This window comes from Lissotriton helveticus, chromosome 1_1, assembly GCF_964261635.1.
Source record: "Lissotriton helveticus chromosome 1_1, aLisHel1.1, whole genome shotgun sequence".
Lineage (NCBI taxonomy): Eukaryota > Metazoa > Chordata > Amphibia > Caudata > Salamandridae > Lissotriton > Lissotriton helveticus.
The window spans coordinates 107,666,136-107,686,256 of NC_136057.1; the positions used below are offsets into that span (position 1 = coordinate 107,666,136).

The window sequence follows — 20,121 nt, forward strand, 5'->3', positions numbered from 1 at the left end:
GACTTTGTTTGTTACAAAACCTTTCCTGGCATTCAGAGCACTGATAAGGTTTGTCCCCAGTGTGGATTCTTATATGTTCAGTGAGATAAGATTTACTGCTGAAACTTTTTTGGCATTCAGAGCACTGGTAAGGTTTTTCCACAGAGTGGGTTAATGCATGTCGATAAAGATGCGGTTTGAAACTAAACCTTTTTTGGCATTCAGAGCACTGATAAGGTTTTTCCCCAGTGTGGATTCTCATATGCGCAGTGAGGTAATATTTACTGCTGAAACTTTTTTGGCACACTGAGCACTGAGAGAGGTTTTTCCCAGTGTGCATTCTCTCAAATTCAGTGAGATTAGATTTATGGCTGAATATTTTTTGGCACAGGTAACTTTTTTACCCAACTTGGGTTATTTTGCTTCGATTGAGGCGGGTTTGAACACTGAATTTGTTCTCACAGGTCGTATTTTTATAAGGTGTATTCCTAGAGTTAATATCTCTACATTTAGTTTTCTCTTGCTTATATGCCACGGTAAGAGTCAACCCGATTTTAGAGTCGGGCTTGTTTAGATAATGTTCAGCATTTATCTCTAAAAGAAATTGTGTGCAATCTTCTTAACACTTGAATTGAGCAGAATATGTCTGGATGCAGCCCTTTAAAACCTGTTGAAATGTTTCTAGCAGATAACAGTCTTTTGGTTATAGCCTCTCCGGAAGCAACATATTTTGTGACTGAAGTTTTTCTCAAATCTTTTTGTATAGGTTCTTAGCAATGCAGTAATAAGGTGTTAGTCTGATATTTAATGATTAAACTGAGAAGTACCTTTTTGCACTGGCGTAATGGCAGTAACTGAGAACATTAGAACATGCACAGTAATATTGTGTCTCACCAGTCGCAGAACATCAGTTCCTTTTACCCTTTCTATGTTTGGTGTAAGGTTAAGGATTGTAGTTCTGAAGACGAGGATTTATTTACATTAGCTATAGCGCAATGGTGCGCATTTAATCCATTTTTATATTTAACAGTTTTACATATCACTTCTGCACAACAGATAATGTTGAGGCGATATACATAGAATTACAGAACAGTACACAATAAAAAGGAAACAATCTGAGATGGTCATGAACACAATAAAGTAGTACATTTTTAAGGTTTTCGCCAGAGTGAGCAGAGTGGGTCGAGGTGTTGTATCCCGAGGCAGATAGTCTCAAACTTGCGTAACTGGTTAAAAACGGTTGTTGAACAAAGGTGATTTTCCAAACTTTTGGTTGTTAGCGTGTCAGCTTCGGAGTCTTCTTTCAGTGTCCTTTCTTTGATGGTTTGCAGAAGAAACCTTTTGTTATATCTTTCTTTTATGCAGTGTGTGCTTCCACTCTGGAATTACATGATGCTTTAGATCATGCGTGCTTTAGATGAACGTTATTCTGTAATGCTGAGGCAATTTGTCTTTTTGATAATATTTCAGATGACGATGTTGTGATTGGTCTTTCTGGCATTATTTCTGATGCTGTGTGGACAGATATGACTTTGCTCTGGGTTAATGAAATGCAAAATTAGAGACTTCACTTACATGTATAGTTCTTTTCTCAGCTCCCACTTCCTCGCCACACCTAGATTTTGGAAATTGTTTAAACTTAGAATGCTGGATGTCCTTCAGTTTTTCAAAATAATCCTTCTTATGGCACTAACATTCAGTTGCCTGGTGCTAAATCTTGCTTTCTTCGTCCGTAATTTCAATCACCTATAGTATTAAAATTAAATAGTTAATACATGTAAATATACCCAAAAATAATTTACAAGCCACATCAATGCAGAATAGCAGAATTTTGAAAGTGTTGAGCTGTTCTTCAGACAGAGCAGAGTGTAGAATGGTAGCCTGAGAGTACTTGGATCTAGGAGTGAGAAGTTGTAGAATTTCCAACATTTTATTAAGCTCAGAAAGGATACATGTACCCTATGGACTTATAACATAGAATCCCAGAAGCAGAAATTAAAGTCATATGGACTGGCACCAAAAAGATATTTAAAATAGAATACTATTAATTAATTTTTAATGTAGATTTCTGGGATGGGAATGACCCCTCCATGGACAACAGGCGTTTTCCTCTGCTCTGAGTTACCACCTACTTGTATCTGGTATCTTGACTTTTGAGCTCTGGCCTCTGCCGCATGCAAATCTATTGTGTGTTGTGAGGACTATGCCTAGACCTATCCCTCAACTGTGGTCCAGAGTATGAATCAAGGGCAATGAAATTAAGGAGTACTTTCATGTGTTCATTTTATTCCACCTGATTATCAGTTGTTAGGCTTTTCTGCACCTGGATTTACCGGGTGCAGAAAAACAGGACACCATTTTTTTCCAGACAGAATCAGACTGAAAAGACCCACAAGACTCTGGGTACAGCAGAAGCAGCCAAGACTCATGCTGTTTTTTTTACTAACTGGGGAAACACACAATTCTTCCCTCTGTTAGAAAATGCTTTCCTCTTCTCTCCCCTGCTTCACCCATCTCCCCCCAACCAACCACATGCATATATCTACCACCTGCTTAAAACAAGGGGTAAATAAAAGCAGAAAAACACTAAGAAATAGTGAATGGCATGTGGTTTGACAGGCAGAAAAATCTGTTCCTCGTGGCAACACCCCAGTACATGGCGTCAAACTTGTAACTGCACGTTACTGGGATAAATCTACCACAAAACAATTACATGAGATTTTTCTGCCACCGCAGTACTGTGCAACTTCTAACAAGGGACTATAAGAGATCTTGGACCGGTCCTGTGACCTGGAGGGTCACGCCAAGTGTGCCCTCATTTAAGGCAGAGGACTGTAATGGGTTTAACAGCTAGAGCGGTGATGGCAATGCACCCTGTTGTAAGGATCAATAGCCTGATTAGATCTTTGCATCATGGTCAGTGGAGTGGCTTTCTTCTGACACACCCATATAATGCTCCATTTCTAAACTTGTGCCCAGACTTTGCGATAACATCAAGTGCATGTTTAGGGTGTTGGTGTGCGTAGCATAAATGCAATGTGAGAGTGCGACAGAGTAAACTGCATCTCCTGCCTGCCAGTTGTGTATACAAGTGGGACCATCTATCCCTCATTTATACCGGAGTTCAAAGTCCTCTGTTATCAAGGAATAATGTGCTCTACAAAGTACGCAGGTGCCTGCTGTGGCACCAGGGATGGTGTCAGCCTGACAGTTTATCTAAGTTGAGGGGACATAATCTGCAGGGAAGGGAGTTTGACTATCCAGCAGGAGGACAATGCTGGCTATCGTCAGTCACAGTCGTTTCCAGAGAGCAGAGACCTCGCTCGACTTCCGCGATATCAGTACTTGACCGGCTGGCTCAAGATCAGGCAGAGGAACAACCCTCCTGACTTTCACACTGTCTACCCCCTTCCCTCCAGTCTTGATAAAGACCCGACACGACCACCAACTGGGGCGCAATAGGGTCGAAACAACGACGCCCACCAATGGTTCAGAAAACTCCAGGATCCTTGAAATAAATGCTAGGTGTCCTCGGACGTGAAATTTATTCTGACCAACTTTAACCCTGTACATAATTGTATATATGAATTTTGTATCTCACTGCATATTTTTTCAAGCACTGATCACTTGTCACTAATTGTCACATGATTTTCACTTGTGTTCGACAGTCCTTTTATAAAATACCTCATAGCATTGTTGAATGAATTAATTCCAATGTAACGTGTTTGAACTCATATATAAATACAAATGCAAATCATTCTTTGATTTTAAGATATCAATTATTAATTCTGCGCAAAGGTTCATTTTTTCATTTCAAATGTGTTTCAGAGAGCTTCTATACGTATGTCTTGCATTTGATTAGCTTTTACAAAGCAATTTGTCTGACCCAACAGAATCACCCTTGTATTTAATCATAATCACCCAGGTTCTGAGGGACACAGGGTAACCCCTTTTTCTTAAAAACAGTATTAAATCTGGCTCACCCTGTGACCCTCTTCCGATCTCGGTGCTCCAGCAGCTTGAGTCGCTTTCACTCATAATAATCATGGAACTCTTGAATGCCTCCTTACAGGAGGCAATGGTTCCCCCAGAGTGGAAACACGCAATGGTGCTTCCTCTTCTGAAGAAGGCTAACTACCGGCCTATTTCATTGCTCCCTGCAAAAAGAACAATGGATGGACAGAATGCAGAACAATGTCATAGATTCACCCCAGAACAGCGATCTGGGCCTAAATCCATCATTTTTTTCCTCACTATCCCATTCCAGTTTGGACCCAGCCATATGGAAATCAGTCTTGACCCTGTGCCTCATGGGAACAGTCTAGCCCGAACTGCCAGGCCAGGTCCTCCCTGGACTGGAAACAAGCATCCTATGACTGGTTTCGGGCTTTCAACCCTCGTCAGCCAGGATAGCTTGACTTCAGTGGCATGGAGAGCACGGGACCCACGTCTGGGCATACCTGTCCCACTCGGGGTGACAAATAGAAAAACAACAATTCATGGACATAATGCAGAACAATATCATACATTTACCATAGTACAACGATCTGGGCCTAAATCCATAGTTTTTTTGCTCACCATGCCATTCCAGCTTGGATCTAGCAATATGCAAATCAGTCTTGACCCTGCACCCAATGGGAAAAGTCGAGCCCGAACTGCCAGGCCAGGTCCTCCCTGGAATGGAAACAAGCATCCTAGGACTGGTGTCGGGCTTTCAGCCCTCATCAGCCAAGATAGCTTGACTCCAGTGGCATGGAGAGCACGGGACCCATGTCTCGGTATACCCGTCACACTCGGGGTGACAAATGCAAAAAGAACAATTGATGGACAGAATGCACAACAATGTCATACATTCACCCCAGTACAGTGATCTGGTCCTAAATCCATTGTTTTTTTGCTCACCATGCCATTCCAGTTTGGACCAAGCCATATGTAAATTCGTCTTGACCCTGCAACCAATGTGAACAGTCCAGCCCGAACTGCCAGGCCGGTCCTCCCTGTACTGGAAACAAGCATCCTATGACTGGTTTCGGGCTTTCAACCCTCGTCAGCCAGGATAGCTTGACTTCAGTGGCATGGAGAGCACGGGACCCATGTTTGGGCATACCCGTCCCACTTGGGGTGACAAATGCAAAAAGAACAATTGATGGACAGAATGCATAACAATGTCTTACATTCATCCCAGTACAGCGATCTGTGCCTAAATCCATCGTTTTTTTGCTCACCATCCCATTCCAGTTTAGATCCAGCCATATGCAAATCAGTCTTGACCCTGCACCCAATGGGAACAGTCCCTTTCTGAATACCGTCCATCAATTGTGTGTCTTTTGCTTTCTCGCCCTAAGTGCGCCGGGTATGCCCAGAAGCGGGTCCCGGGCTCACTGTGCCACTGGAATCAAGCTATCCTGGCGGATGGGGGTCGAAAGCCCAAAACCGGTCCTAGGATGCTTGTTTCTGGTCCAGGGAGAACCTGGCTTGGCCTCCCATGAGGCACAGGGTCAAGACTGATTTGCATATGGCCAGGTCTAAACTGGGGTGGCATGGTGAGCAAAAGAATGATGGATTTAACCCAGATCTCTTGACTGGGGGTGAATGTTTTGATTTGTTCTGCATTCCGTCCATCAATTGTGTGTCTTTGTTTTTTATTTCATTGCTCCTAGCCTTCTTGAAAATCCCAGAAAGACACATTAATTCACAGCTATCTCAGTTTGTCGAGTCACAACATTTTTTACACTCATCTCAGTCGGGCTTTAGAGCCAGCTTTTCAACTGAAACTACCCTTCTTGGAGTTACAGAAAGGCTGCAACACCGTTTAGATTCTGGAGACACGATGGCCCTCATATTACTTGATTTGAGAGCAGCTTTCGACACGGTGTCTGACACCTTGTTAGTGAAAGCCTTACGATCTTTGGGTGTTACCAGGCCGGCACTCAACTGGCTTATCTCTTTTCTCGCCGACTGAATGTTCCAGGTCTTCGCCCCAACGGCCAGTTCTGTTACTCATTGCTCTCCCTGCGGGGAACCCTATGGCTACATTCTTAGCCCTTTGTTATTTAACGTGAGTGTCAGACCTCTGGCTGACATTGCAGAGGAGGCGGGTTGTCCCTGTTCTCCTATGCTGACGGCACCCAGATAGTCTTCTCTCTCTCTATGGAGAGGGTGTCTGAGACATCTGCTCTCCAGATGGGGTTTAGTAAAATTGAATACTGGATGCAGGCCAATTTTCTCAAACTCAATGGAGAGAAAACTAAGGTCCTGATTTTGGGGAAGAATAAAGATCTTTGGGGTCCCCAAAACTGGCCTACTGAAATGGGTGTTCTTCCTCAGCCCTACCGCCAAGATCGCAATTCAGATTTTGATAAGAATAGCCCGGGCTGTTTTCAGCCAGAGTAACAAAGCTAGTAAAAGATTTTAATGACCAGGTATTGTCCTGTGTCGATGACCTATATCTGACAGATGATGACCTCTTGGAACATCTGACAAGAGTAAATCGCATAATTCTGGAGTTTGCTCACATGGGCTACAAATACTTTGAGAAAATCAAAGATTGCCCACCTCAATATCCTTTTTCTGGGCTGGGGAGATGGCTATGTCTCTCCTCGGCACCGGAGCGAGGGATCACTCTAGCTTTATCCACAGCTCACAATGACTCTGGTTAAAGGCAAATACAGAACCGCGACTGACGCCTAGACTCCGAAAAAACCACAGAACGCTACATGTGGTAGAAATATGCTCTGGCTACTGAAATAACTCAATGGACTGAGAGCGCCTGGGCACGAGAGACCCCTGGCAGTGGCAGGGCTCACCTTTGGAAGGCAGTGAGTAGGGGACAGAATTATCCAAACCCTGACTAACACCGAGGCATGCACCCTTCTACCCATGAAGCTGAGCTGGGTTACAAGGTGCCAAGTGCTCCGATGAGGCGCTGTGTTAGACATAAGTCGTGAAGTCTCCCCTCCCCCACGTCGCGGCCTCCCTTTCCTTGGCGATACAGAGACAGGCTTGCCCTATTTAAACCCCAAATATACTTCTTTTTACATAATTATATTTTCATCTTATATAATGAAAACGTAGCTGAAATAACACCTGTACTTCACTTGATAACTCATCCCCGATTCTCCTGCACGTAGAAGCATGATCACAGTGCACGCACTCTTCAGCCATCACCATCATTGGGAAGAGATCAGCTCAACCAATCAGCACGTGCTCTTCAGCCATCACTGTGAAGAGATCGGCTCAACCAATCAGCATGCTTAGAATGCTGCCACTAATACTGTCATTTGTTTGCATTATAGGCCCTGTGAGAGTGAGAAGCATGGACATCGGCCGGAAAGTAAGAGTTTGCCTATCTGGATGTGGTATGATGAGGGAGAAAGGATATAAACTTGTTTTTAACATGCCGTCTGGCATTAACAGTTGTTAATTGTCTGTCCCCTCATTGCATTCCCTCGCCTTTGGCTCTTTTACTTAACAGCAGTTAACATCCTTTGCAGGGCGTTAATCTTGTTTGTTAACGCCCTCTGTAGCAGGCGATAAGGCTTAAGGGATAAACTGTGATAAAAGCAAATCGAAAGTCCTCCCAAGAGGCTTGATACTATAGTCGGTTCTTTTCTGCCGTACGGCACACTCATTCACACATTCAATGTACACTTATTTCACTCATGCCTTCAGTCATTCCAAGGGGCCCTCGAAGGTAAGCTTTGTATCGCTTCTACATGGTACTGGAATGTATGCCAATATTTTCTTGGGTATTTAAAAGAGACAAAGTTTCAGAGGGTTAGGTGATTCTTGTCACACCTACACACCCATATCTAGGTGCTTCCAGGCGCTACAGCAGGGTCCAGTTATTTTATTTAGCCCTTAATACTGGCCTTCAGACAACAGTTCTATGCATTCTGACAAATAAAGAAGCTAACACACAGGGAATAAACACCAATTTTTGCTAGATACTCCCAATCCTATTTTAACTCACCACTGTCCATCTACACAATTCTGGCCCCACACCTGCACTCCACCCTACGGCTTTTTGGATAAAAGATCACCAGTAAAGTGCCCCTTTTTAGGGAGCCCGTCTGTGATTTTGCCATTAGAGGACCGGCATAACTCTACTTCTTGGATACTGTGACGGGCCCCTGTTTATGCTGGACCCCCAACTCCCTTGTGAGTGGAAAAGTGGATAGTCCCTCCTTTTTGTATACAGTTCTTTGTGCGGCTAAACCCCGTGGGACTTATTTTCGGTGGGTAAGATTTGGTCTGTCCCCCTCAAATTTGGATTACACACCACTATATTTGAGTGGTCACCCTCCAAGTGAGGGTGTATTTTATTCACCCAAACTAGACCCTCCCAACCAGGCAATGGAAGGCTAGGTTTTGAGTTATGGTGAGGACTAAGCAGTAGTGGGCCTCGACAGTGATGGCGCAACTGGAAGCCAATCGGAAGATTGGCAATCACTATCAGACATGAAGAGGATTATCCAGTTAAAACTAACAAAAAGAAAGCTATAGCAATAACAGACAAACCATTGAGCGAGTCGGAAAACTAGATTTTTCAGAGAAAAAAGAGATTGTTTCTTTGAGAACAACTTCAGTACAGATCTCACAGTATCCAACTAATGTTGTTAATCGTGCTCCGAAGCACTTTACAATTAGGGTAACTGTTGGACAGGCCCCACGAAGGGCTCGCTCCCTCCCCGCATGACAGGGTCCAGACACCGGCTCTCCGGGGGCTACCCGCAGAAGCAACCCGCAACCCGTCCCCTCCGGGACGCCTGCTCCCGGATATCTCTGTGCCACGGGCCCGGGCCCCCGTCAGCCCCATTGCCCGGCCCAGCCGCCATCTTGGACACTGCACCACGCGGCCGCGTGGCCTCAGCTCGACCCCAACCCTGAGCCTGGCCAGGCCCCGACATCCCGGCACCACCATCCACCCAGGAGGTGAACGGACCACTTGGCAGGTTAATGGGAGAAAGAAGTGTCGATGGCTCTCCCCCCCCCCAGGTGCCGATCGCCCCCAGCCTCCCCGGGTGCTGACTCCACCCCCCTGCTGGGTGTCTGGACTCCCTCATCCCGGACCTCCCGACCTCCCAGTGCGAGGGTCCGGACATCAAAGGGCGCCAGACCTATAACTGAGGCAGCCCCAGAGCAGGAAGGCAGTTGTATCCTGGAGTCGAGAGACACCGAGAAGAACTCATCCTTGACGGACTGCTGGCGCTGCCGCAGCCCTGCCTTGTGAACTATCGTCCTGCCTGCTGGCGCTGCCGCGGCCTTCTGCAACCTTCATCCTCGTGGGACCTGCTGGCGCTGCCGCGGCCCGTTGTAACCGTCATCCTCGTTGGGGCCTGCTGCCGCTGCCGCGGCCCGTTGCCACCTACGACCTCCTCGGGACCTGCTGGCGCTGCCGCGGTCCGACCCGTCCAAACACCGAGCTCGAGGATTGTGAGCTGCCACCGTTTCACCTCAGTACCCGTAGGTACCAAGACTGTCCCGCTACCCCCTTTCCCTACTAGAGACTAGAATTGAGAGGATCATCGTGTCCTGATCTCCTTGTATCGTACTACCTTACTCAAGAACTGCCTATAAAAGGTGTTAATCTGATCTTCGTGTGGTGTCCATCTGTGGGGGGGAAGTTACTTGTCTGTACGATTGCTGGAGACGGCCCTCGCCGGAGGCCTCTCCCCTTGTGCTCGGCCGACCCTCCAGGTCCCCATCTAACATTGGTGGCCAGCGGCGCGATCTGAACCAACGCGTAACCGTACAGAGAGTAACTCACCCTACGACTAATCCACAATGACGACCAGAGAGAACGGATCTGCAGAGAAATTCCAGATGGAAAAACTGGAAGAGTACAACCACCGAGAGCTAAAACAATTTTGCCTGGAACTAGGCATTGCTACCACCGGTCTGAGCACGAAAGAGGACTTCAAACACGCCCTAGAATCCTGGGCAGAGACAAATACCGCCGGACCCCGGGACCCCGAAGCCCCGGAGACAAACACCACTCTGACGGAAGAAAGGAGAACGGATCTCTCCCGGTAAGAGATCCGAGAACGAGAAAAAAATAGACTACACGAGTTAGAGTTGGCACGACTCAAATTAGACGGAGAATTGAAACTGGCAGAACAAAAGATGAACTTAGAACACTTACGGCTCCAAGAAGAGCGAGAGGAAAAGCAGAGACAGAGGGAACTCGAAGAAAAAAGACTGGCATACGAACATGAGTGCAAGCTAGCGGAGATAGAAATGCGCAAACAGAACAAAGACATAGGGGTGCCCGAGCAACCGCGCCCCCCAGGTACTACCGAACAGAAGGTCCACATCCCCAAAGATGTGGTCCGTGAATATTATCGGAACGACGACATACAGCAGTGGTTCAAGGCCTACGAGATCGGCATGACTGCCCACCGGATCGCTCGAAGTGACTGGGGAGCCGGTCTATGGGGGAGATTCGTCAATGAAGGCCGTGATGCCCTGCTGCAGCTTCCGGACCATCAAATGACGTCCTATGACCACATGAAGGCCGCCCTCCTCAGTCGATATGGGCTGACGCCCGAAATGTACCGCCAGAGGTTCCGCAACTGCACCCGAATCCCGGGTACAACCTGGATAGAATATGTGAACTATTTCAGCCGAGCCTTCGAGGGATGGATCAAGGGTAGCAACGTACCAACCTACGAGCAGCTCTTCAACCTCATTGTGTGGGAGCACCTCTCCAACAACTGCTTCGTCGAGCTCAGGCAGCACCTCCTCGACAGTAAATTGACTGACCCACGGCAGCTCGCCGCTGAGGCTGACCGATGGGAGAGCACCCGAGTGACCCGGAGTAGGCCAAACGAGCAGAACAGAACCAACCAAGGTCAGCATCGTCCCCGAGGAGGAGGAGGAGGACAGGGCCGGGGCAGAGACGCCGTCCCGGCCGCTCCCGCAAACCACCCCCCGCCCCCGGCCGGCCGGGGCAACCCCCCGATGCGCCCGGGGTTCCGAGCAAACATTACGTGTCATCGATGCCGGCGAGTCGGCCACTATGCCAGTGACCCGACCTGCCCAAAGAACCAGACCCCCGGGCCCCGCCAGGTGGCTGCCGCCGCCCTTGGCAAAGAGCAAGTCTCCGAAGAGCCTGAAGAGTACGAGCAGGAGCAGCCCGAGTGGGAACCTGCCGCCATGACCCTGGCCTGCCTAGGGGGAAGAGACCTGATCCCGCGGGCTCCCCTACCAGCCAACACCAGGAAGTACAGCCAGTGGGTGAACATAAATGGGCGTAAGGCCGAAGCCCTGCGTGACACAGGGGCCAGTGTGACGGCCGTCCGTTGTCACCTGGTGACCCCAGAACAAATCCTGCCGAACTTTCTTTGCCCCGTTCGATCGGCCGACAACTCGGAGAGCCTGTGTCGGATGGCCTGCGTCCCCTTCGAATGGGGAGGAGTGTCCGGTATGCTAAAAGTGACTGTCCGCGACGATGCCCCCGTGGACTGCCTCCTGGGGAACGATCTCGAGAGTTCCCCGTGGGCAGCCGTTGAAAGAAGAGAGCACCTGGGGATGTTAGGCCTCCCGGGCTGGGCGTGCGTAACAACCCGGTCCATGGCCGCCGACACCATCCATAGATCCGAAGAACCCGAATGGCCAGCACCTCCTCCCCCGATCGCTCCGGAGGGAGACTCCATCCCTACCGACACCCCGGAACAAACCCAAGAAGAGCCCGCTCAGCCCCAAGACCTTCCGGACCTGGCTCAGTGGCGTCTGGAAGGGGGGCCCACCCAAGAACAATTCCGGCAAGAGCAAAAGACATGTCCCTCCCTCGAGGGACTGCGACAACAAGCGCTCGCCCAGAGCGCAGGAGACACCGCAGGGGCCCACTGGATCTATTGGGACAATGACCTACTGTACAGCGAACAAAGAATAGCGGAGCTGGGAGCCAGTCGAGTGCTGGTGGTGCCCCTCCGCTTCAGAGACTTCCTTTTGAACTTGGCCCATGATGTCCCCCTGGCTGGACACTTGGGGCAGGACAAAACATACAACCGCCTGGTGACTCACTTTTACTGGCCGAAAATGAGAAATGACGTCTCCAACCACTGCCGGTCCTGCCCGACCTGCCAGGCCAGCGGGAAGAGCGGCCGCAAACTCAAGGCCCCTCTGCAACCTTTCCCCGTTGTGACCACCCCGTTCGAAAGGGTGGGAATAGACATTGTGGGGCCCCTGGACCCCCGAACAGCACAAGGGCATCGATTCATCCTGGTCCTGGTGGACCACGCCACCCGCTATCCTGAGGCGGTTCCCCTTCGAACTGTAACAGCACCAGTGGTAGGTCGAGCCTTAATGGGGATCTTCTCTCGAGTGGGCTTCCCCAGGGAAGTCGTCAGTGACAGGGGCACGAACTTTATTTCAAAATATATGAAATCCCTATGGCAACAGTGCGGAGTCACCTACCGATTCACAACACCCTATCACCCGCAAGGAAACGGACTGGTCGAGCGATTCAACCGCACTCTCAAGGGGATGATCATGGGGCTGGAAGAACCCCTACGCCGCCAGTGGGACGTGCTACTACCGTGCCTCCTCTTCGCCTACCGAGAAGTCCCCCAGAAGTCCCTCGGCTTCAGCCCCTTCGAACTCCTGTACGGACACCCTGTTCGCGGGCCTCTCAGCCTAGTTAAAGAAGAGTGGGAAATGGCCCCCCTGAAGACCCCTCCAGAAGTCTACAAGTACCTCCTGACCCTCCGTAATCAGACCCGGCGATTCCGAGAGATCGCCAAAGTCAATCTTGAGGCCAGTCAGGCGGACATGAAGAAGTGGTACGATCAACATGCCTCCTCCATCGAATTAGAGCCTGGCCAGCAGGTATGGGTGATGTCCCCCATCGAACCCTGTGCCTTACAGGACAGGTGGACGGAGCCCTTCAAGGTGATCGAGCGTAAGAGCCCCGTCACCTACCTCATCGACATGGAATCCCCCCGGAACCCCCTCCGGGTCCTCCACGTCAACAGACTCAAACCCCACTTCGTGCGCTCGGAGCTCAGCCTGCTGATGGCCACAGACAGTGGAGCTGAAGAGGACTCCGAGCCCCTCCCTGACCTACTGGGGACCGGGGAAAAAGATGGTTCAGTGGACGGGGTCCAACTCTCCGAGGCCCTGACCCCGGAGCAGCGCCAAGACTGTCGGGCCCTCCTGCTGCAATTTGCAAGCCTATTCTCCCTCACACCCGGGGTCACCCCCTGGTGCCTGCACGATGTGGACACTGGCGACAGTCCTCCTATCCGACACCGGCCGTACCGGGTACCAGATCAGGTACGCACCTGCATCCAAGAAGAAGTCTCCAAGATGCTCGCCCTCGGAGTCATCGAACCCTCGGACAGCCCCTGGGCCAGCCCGGTTGTACTGGTCCCCAAAGCTGCGGCCCCGGGCACCACACCCGAGCTCCGATTCTGTGTCGACTATCGGGGTCTGAACGCTGTCACCCGAACCGACGCTCACCCCATTCCCCGAGCCGACGAACTAGTTGACCGCATGGGGGCGGCCCGCTACCTAAGCATCTTCGACCTGACAGCGGGCTACTGGCAGATCGGCCTCACCCCCAGGGCACAAGAACGATCCGCTTTCTCCACCCCGGATGGACACTACCATTTCAGAGTGATGCCATTCGGCATGAAAAACGCTCCAGCCACGTTTCAACGACTTGTGAACCAGGTATTGGCGGGCCTCGAAGAGTTCAGCGCCACATACCTGGACGACATCGCGGTGTATAGCCGCCACTGGTCAGACCACCTCCGCCACCTCCGAGGGGTCCTGCAGGCCCTCCAACAGGCCGGCCTCACAATCAAGGCCAGCAAGTGCCAAATCGGCCAGGGGTCCGTGACCTACCTCGGACACCAAGTGGGGAGCGGTCTGGTGGCCCCCCTCCAGCTCAAGATCGCTGCCATCCAGTCCTGGCGCCCGCCCCTTTACCCAAACCGAGGTCCGAGCCTTCTTGGGGCTCACCGGATACTATCGGCGGTTCGTGAAGGACTATGGCAGCCTTGTTCGGCCCCTCACGGAACTCACATCCAAGACCAACCCAAAAACAGTCAACTGGACTTCCGACTGTCAAGCGGCCTTCGAGAGGCTGAAGGCCGCCATGTGCACCGCTCCTGTGCTCCAGGCCCCCGACTACAGCCGTGAGTTCATCGTCCAGACTGATGCCTCAGACCATGGCATCGGGGCCGTCCTCTCCCAACTGAACCCCGAGGGAGTCGACCAACCAGTGGCCTTCATCAGCAGACGCCTCCTGCCCCGAGAACAGCGCTGGAGCACCATCGAGCGAGAGGCCTTCGCAGTAGTATGGGCCCTCAAGAAGCTCCGGCCTTACCTCTTCGGAACCCACTTCCGGGTACAAACAGATCATCGGCCCCTGCAATGGCTAATGCAAATGCGGGGGGAGAACCCCAAACTATTGCGATGGTCCATCTCCCTGCAGGGGATGGACTTCACTGTGGAGCATCGCCCTGGCCAAGACCACGCCAACGCGGATGGCCTGTCCCGCTTTTTCCGCCTCGACGAGGAGAGTCCCCAAGAGGATGGGTGACTCTCCCCGCCTTCAGCTGGGGGGGACGCATGTTGGACAGGCCCCACGAAGGGCTCGCTCCCTCCCCGCATGACAGGGCCCACACACCGGCTCTCCGGGGGCTACCCGCAGAAGCAACCCGCAACCCGTCCCCTCCGGGACGCCTGCTCCCGGATATCTCTGTGCCACGGGCCCGGGCCCCCGTCAGCCCCATTGCCCGGCCCAGCCGCCATCTTGGACACTGCACCACGCGGCCGCGTGGCCTCAGCTCGACCCCAACCCTGGGCCTGGCCAGGCCCCGACATCCCGGCACCACCATCCACCCAGGAGGTGAACGGACCACTTGGCAGGTTAATGGGAGAAAGAAGTGTCGATGGCTCTCCCCCCGCCAGGTGCCGATCGCCCCCAGCCTCCCCGGGTGCTGGCTCCACCCCCCTGCTGGGTGTCTGGACTCCCTCATCCCGGACCTCCCGACCTCCCAGTGCGAGGGTCCGGACATCAAAGGGCGCCAGACCTATAACTGAGGCAGCCCCAGAGCAGGAAGGCAGTTGTATCCTGGAGTCGAGAGACACCGAGAAGAACTCATCCTTGACGGACTGCTGGCGCTGCCGCAGCCCTGCCTTGTGAACTATCGTCCTGCCTGCTGGCGCTGCCGCGGCCTTCTGCAACCTTCATCCTCGTGGGACCTGCTGGCGCTGCCGCGGCCCGTTGTAACCGTCATCCTCGTTGGGGCCTGCTGGCGCTGCCGCGGCCCGTTGCCACCTACGACCTCCTCGGGACCTGCTGGCGCTGCCGCGGTCCGACCCGTCCAAACACCGAGCTCGAGGATTGTGAGCTGCCACCGTTTCACCTCAGTACCCGTAGGTACCAAGACTGTCCCGCTACCCCCTTTCCCTACTAGAGACTAGAATTGAGAGGATCATCGTGTCCTGATCTCCTTGTATCGTACTACCTTACTCAAGAACTGCCTATAAAAGGTGTTAATCTGATCTTCGTGTGGTGTCCATCTGTGGGGGGGAAGTTACTTGTCTGTACGATTGCTGGAGACGGCCCTCGCCGGAGGCCTCTCCCCTTGTGCTCGGCCGACCCTCCAGGTCCCCGTCTAACAGTAACCTTTATTATAACAACTCAAGAAAGACACAGCTTGGCTGTTCTGATTGATTCTGGGGCTACCGGCAATTTTTTTAAATTTGGAATTAGCCAGTACATTAGGAATAACTCGAGCTGCAAAATCTGAACCAGAACCAGTCAGAGCTGTAGACGGCTCAGCTTTAGCCTCTGGATCAATTAAGTTTCATATCAAACCTTTGACCATAGTTGGAGAAAATGGGCACACTGAAGAAACTGTTTTGATCAAAGTGATACACCCACTTTTGGTGTCATACTGAGAGTTCCTTGGTTAGAACTACATAATCCGAAAATAGATTGGATTAAAAGAACTGTCAATTTTGACTCCTCCTATTGCAGAAATCATAGTTATTCGGAAACTCAAGATCCCATAACTCCATTATTTTGTTCTGCCTTACAACAAGATTCTCCACAGTTACTCAACGAATATCAAGACTATGCTGATGTATTTGATCTTGTCCGAGCAACTAAATTACCACCACACAGAGTGATGGCTGCAGGATAGACTTGATCCCTGGTGCAGTCTTACCCTGAAGTAGGATATACGCCTTAACTGAGCCTGAAAATCAATATTTGAGAACATACTTAAACAAACTTTTAGAGACTGATTTTATTAGACACTCTACGTCACCAGTCTCTTCGCCACTTTTTTTTGGAGCTAAAAATCTGGCGATCTGAGGGCGTGCATAAATTACAGCGCAGTTAACAAGGCAACGATTAAAAATCTTTATCCATTACCTCTTAGCTCAGTCTTGCTAAATCAAATCAAAGGATCAAGTATTTATACTAAATTGGGTTTACGTAGTGCGTATCACCTTGTTCGTATTAAGGAGGGAGACGAATGGAAGACCACCTTTCGCACAAAATATGGTCTATTCGAATATACAGTAATGCCATTCGGTCTCTGTAACGCCCCGGCAGCATTTCAGTATTTCATCAATGAAGTCCTACATGATTTACTTGATATCTGTGTCATCGTATATATTGATGACATACTGGCCTTCTCCAAGACTGAGGAAGAGCATACTACACATGCTCGCTCAGTTCTACAAAGATTAAGAGACAATTCTTTGTATGTAGAACTTGAAAAGTGTGTATTTAACACAAATAAGGTCACATTTTTAGGTTATTGGCTTTCTCCCGAAGGAATAAACATGGACCCAAAAAAGGTTGAAGCAATTTTAAATTGGCCCACTCCCTATTCTGTAAAAGTCACGCAGCGAGTACTAGGTTTTGCCAATTCTGATAGGAGCTTCATATCTAAATTTTCTGAGATAGTGACACCTATCACTCAATTACTATTATTCGAAAGGGTGAGAAATTTCAATGGAACCCAGACGCTGAAAAAGCTTTTTTTAAATTGTAGCAAGCTTTTACATCAGTACCTTTTTTGATTCACCCAGACCCTGATAAATCATTCTTTGTTGAGGCTGACGCTTCCCAAACTGCATTGGGAGGCGTGTTAATGCAAAACGATGCTGCAACTGGACATTTACACCCAATTGCCTTCTACTCGCGCAAACTGTTACTAGCTGAACAGAATTATACCATTGCAGAACGCAAGTTGTTGCCAATTAAAGCAGTCTTTCTTTAATGGAGACACCATTTATTGGGTGCAAAGCATACAGTTACCATATTTTCAGACCATAAAAATCTACAGTTTTTCACCACAGTTAAGGCACTCACTCCCAGACAGATCTGCTGGTCACTTTTTTTGTGAATTCGATTTTATCAGAACATTCTGCCCTGGACAAAAGCAACTAATGTCTGACACTTTGTCTAGATTAGTTTGTGAAAAGGATGTTAGCGAAACAAAGAATTCATAAAGTATAATTCCTTCTGAAAAATTAGTGGCAGTCACACAAGCGGACACCTTTTTAGGCCAAGTTAAATTGAGTGTTCAGACGTTAAATGAACAGCAATGGCTAGCTCAGAAACAAAACACCATATTTGAGGGTTACTTCTTCCACAAGGATAAACTGTTTATCCCTCAAGAAATCTTGCGACAACAGATATTACACTGGACTCATGATGTTAGTACAGCAGGACATCCAGGGGTCAATAAAACTTTAGAGTTATGTCAGCGGCATTTCTGGTGGAAAAACACCAGACAGGACGTCCAACAATATATAAAACCCTGCCCAGTGTGCGCACGGCAAAAGTCCTCCCATTCATTCCCTAAAGGTCTTCTACAACCATTGCCCATACCTCTGCTTCCCTGGCATACTATCAGTTTGGACTTCATCACAGATTTGCCTAAATCCCATAACTTCACTGCAATTTTAGTAGTTGTGGATGTTTTGTCTAAAATGGGGCATTTTATTCCAGTACACAAACTACCAACAGCTACGGAATTTAGTGAAGTGTTCTGAAACCATATTGTAAAACTACATGGCCTTCCCAGTAAAATAATTTCCGACAGGGGCCCTCAATTCGTTTCAAAATTCTGGAGTCAGTTGTGCAAACATTTAGGAATTGAAATAGCATTATCCTCCGCTTTTCACCCACAGACTGACAGCCAGACAGAAAAAGTTAATCAATACCTTGAACAAAGTCTACGGTGCCTAACCTCCATTATATCGGCTCATTGGGATGAGGTCCTACCATTGGCAGAGTTTTCATACAAGAATAGCTATCAGCTTTAGGCTGTTCCCCTTTCTTTTTTTATAACTGGCTTACATCCACGATCTATTCCTGCCATCCTTCCAGATTTATGCCTGCTGTGACCGAAAGATTAACAGAATTGCGGGAATTTCAAGAACAAGCCAACCGTAGTTTAGCCAAAAATAAACAAAAAGGTCAAATTATCAGTCTATAAACACAAAACACCAGCACCACCCTATAAAGTAGGGGATCTCGTCTGGTTATCAACCAGAAATATCCAGATTGAAGGCCTCAAGAAACTAAAACCTAGGTTCATTGGCCCCTTTCCCATAAATAACATTTTGAATCCAGTTTCAATGAGATTAACTTTGCCCTCGGAATATGCCATCCATCCAGTTTTTCATGTATCTTTGCTCAAACCACATGATCCGTTGAAGTGACTGAGGTATTGGTGCTTTTTTGGCTCGGTTATGACCGTTGCCCACCACCATCTCAGTATATGCTGCTGTCAATCGAACATGTATGGTGTTTTGTCCATTCCCGACCTTTATTTCACCTAGTTGGTAGGGCTTGCCTATAGACTTTGACAGTTTTATGTCCCCTTATATGCTGCTTTTTGCTCTTTTTCGGGCCTAAAGGCCTATGCTTGAGCGATGCCATGTTCTTTTCTGACACCATCCTGCTAAGCCTCTTTAGGTGAAAGGCAATGTTTTAGTTTCAATGTGTTGTTCGCTAGTAGTGAACCAGCAAGCACCGGTTCTTATCAGAGAAATGTGCTCTCTTCGCGCTGGAGCCATAACAAACGCTTGGCCAGCTGCTGCTGTGTGCCAGGTACGGAAAGGTACAGGAATCTCATGAGAACGGTAGGCGGGTTCTTCTAGAAGCTTCGAGAGAGAGCTACATTCTATATTAGTGAAAGCGGGTCCAAGTGAGGGTGAGATGATTGTCTGGTGGTTTTGGCGGTCTGGTGAAGCATCACGGTGCAGACGTGCAGTCGTGTTTGTGGAACAGAGAGTCCTGGCCCAACCGAAGAGGGAAAGAGAGACGGACCTGTCTTCAGATTGCAGATGTCTAATAATATGGTGAGGTGTTCCATGTATGACTAATTTTATCTAATTGTTCCTTTATTTTCAGGTTCTATATGTGTGTAGGTTGACAGACAGCTACCCCTGAGGCGGAAGCCGGGGGTGTCGTTCCTCACTTTTTAAATCTTGCTACTTTGCACATTGTTGATTTTAAAAACAATCTGTGTTCTTCTTGTTGCTTAGTTTATGCTAGCTTTCTCTGGGTTTTTAGTGACACTCTCTTGCGCAGCAGAGCCAGCGCTGTTGGAGGGAGGGCCAAAACTTCGCCGCCATCACCACCCACGAGACACTGGGCCACGCCCCTTACAATTAGCCACGCCCCCTTTCGTATTCATAAATTGCCGCGCTGAGGTACAAGCCGGCGTTGACAGACAGCTACCCCTGAGGCGGAAGCCGGGGGTGTCGTTCCTCACTTTTTAAACCTTGCTACTTTGTACATTGTTGATTTTAAAAACAATCTGTGTTCTTCTTGTTGCTTAGTTTATGCTAGCTTTCTCTGGGTTTTTAGTGACACTCTCTTGCGCAGCGGAGCCAGCGCTGTTGGAGGGAGGGCCAAAACTTCGCCGCCATCACCACCCACGAGACACTGGGCCACGCCCCTTACAATTAGCCACGCCCCTTTTTCCTCCCCAGAACTATGCTCACTCCTCGGAAGCGCAGCGGACGAGCGCAGCGGGCGCGCCCTCAGCACGCCGAAGACACGCCAAAGACTAGCCCGTCTGTGCCCGTCCGGGCCAGGACGGGGCACGGGGCAGAAGGCTATGTTCCATCCACTCATAAAAGGCTGGTAAGATC

General features: G+C 49.4%; 1 long non-coding RNA gene across 1 annotated transcript in view; it reads right to left on the bottom strand.

Annotated features, from left to right (window-relative positions):
• Positions 1–950: 950 nt before the first annotated feature.
• The window catches only part of LOC144760994 (uncharacterized), an 89,636-nt gene continuing 70,465 nt past the window's right edge, over positions 951–20,121 (bottom strand). The window contains exon 4 of the long non-coding RNA XR_013595603.1: positions 951–1,725. This is a non-coding gene — a long non-coding RNA (uncharacterized LOC144760994). The remainder of the gene's footprint in view (positions 1,726–20,121) is intronic.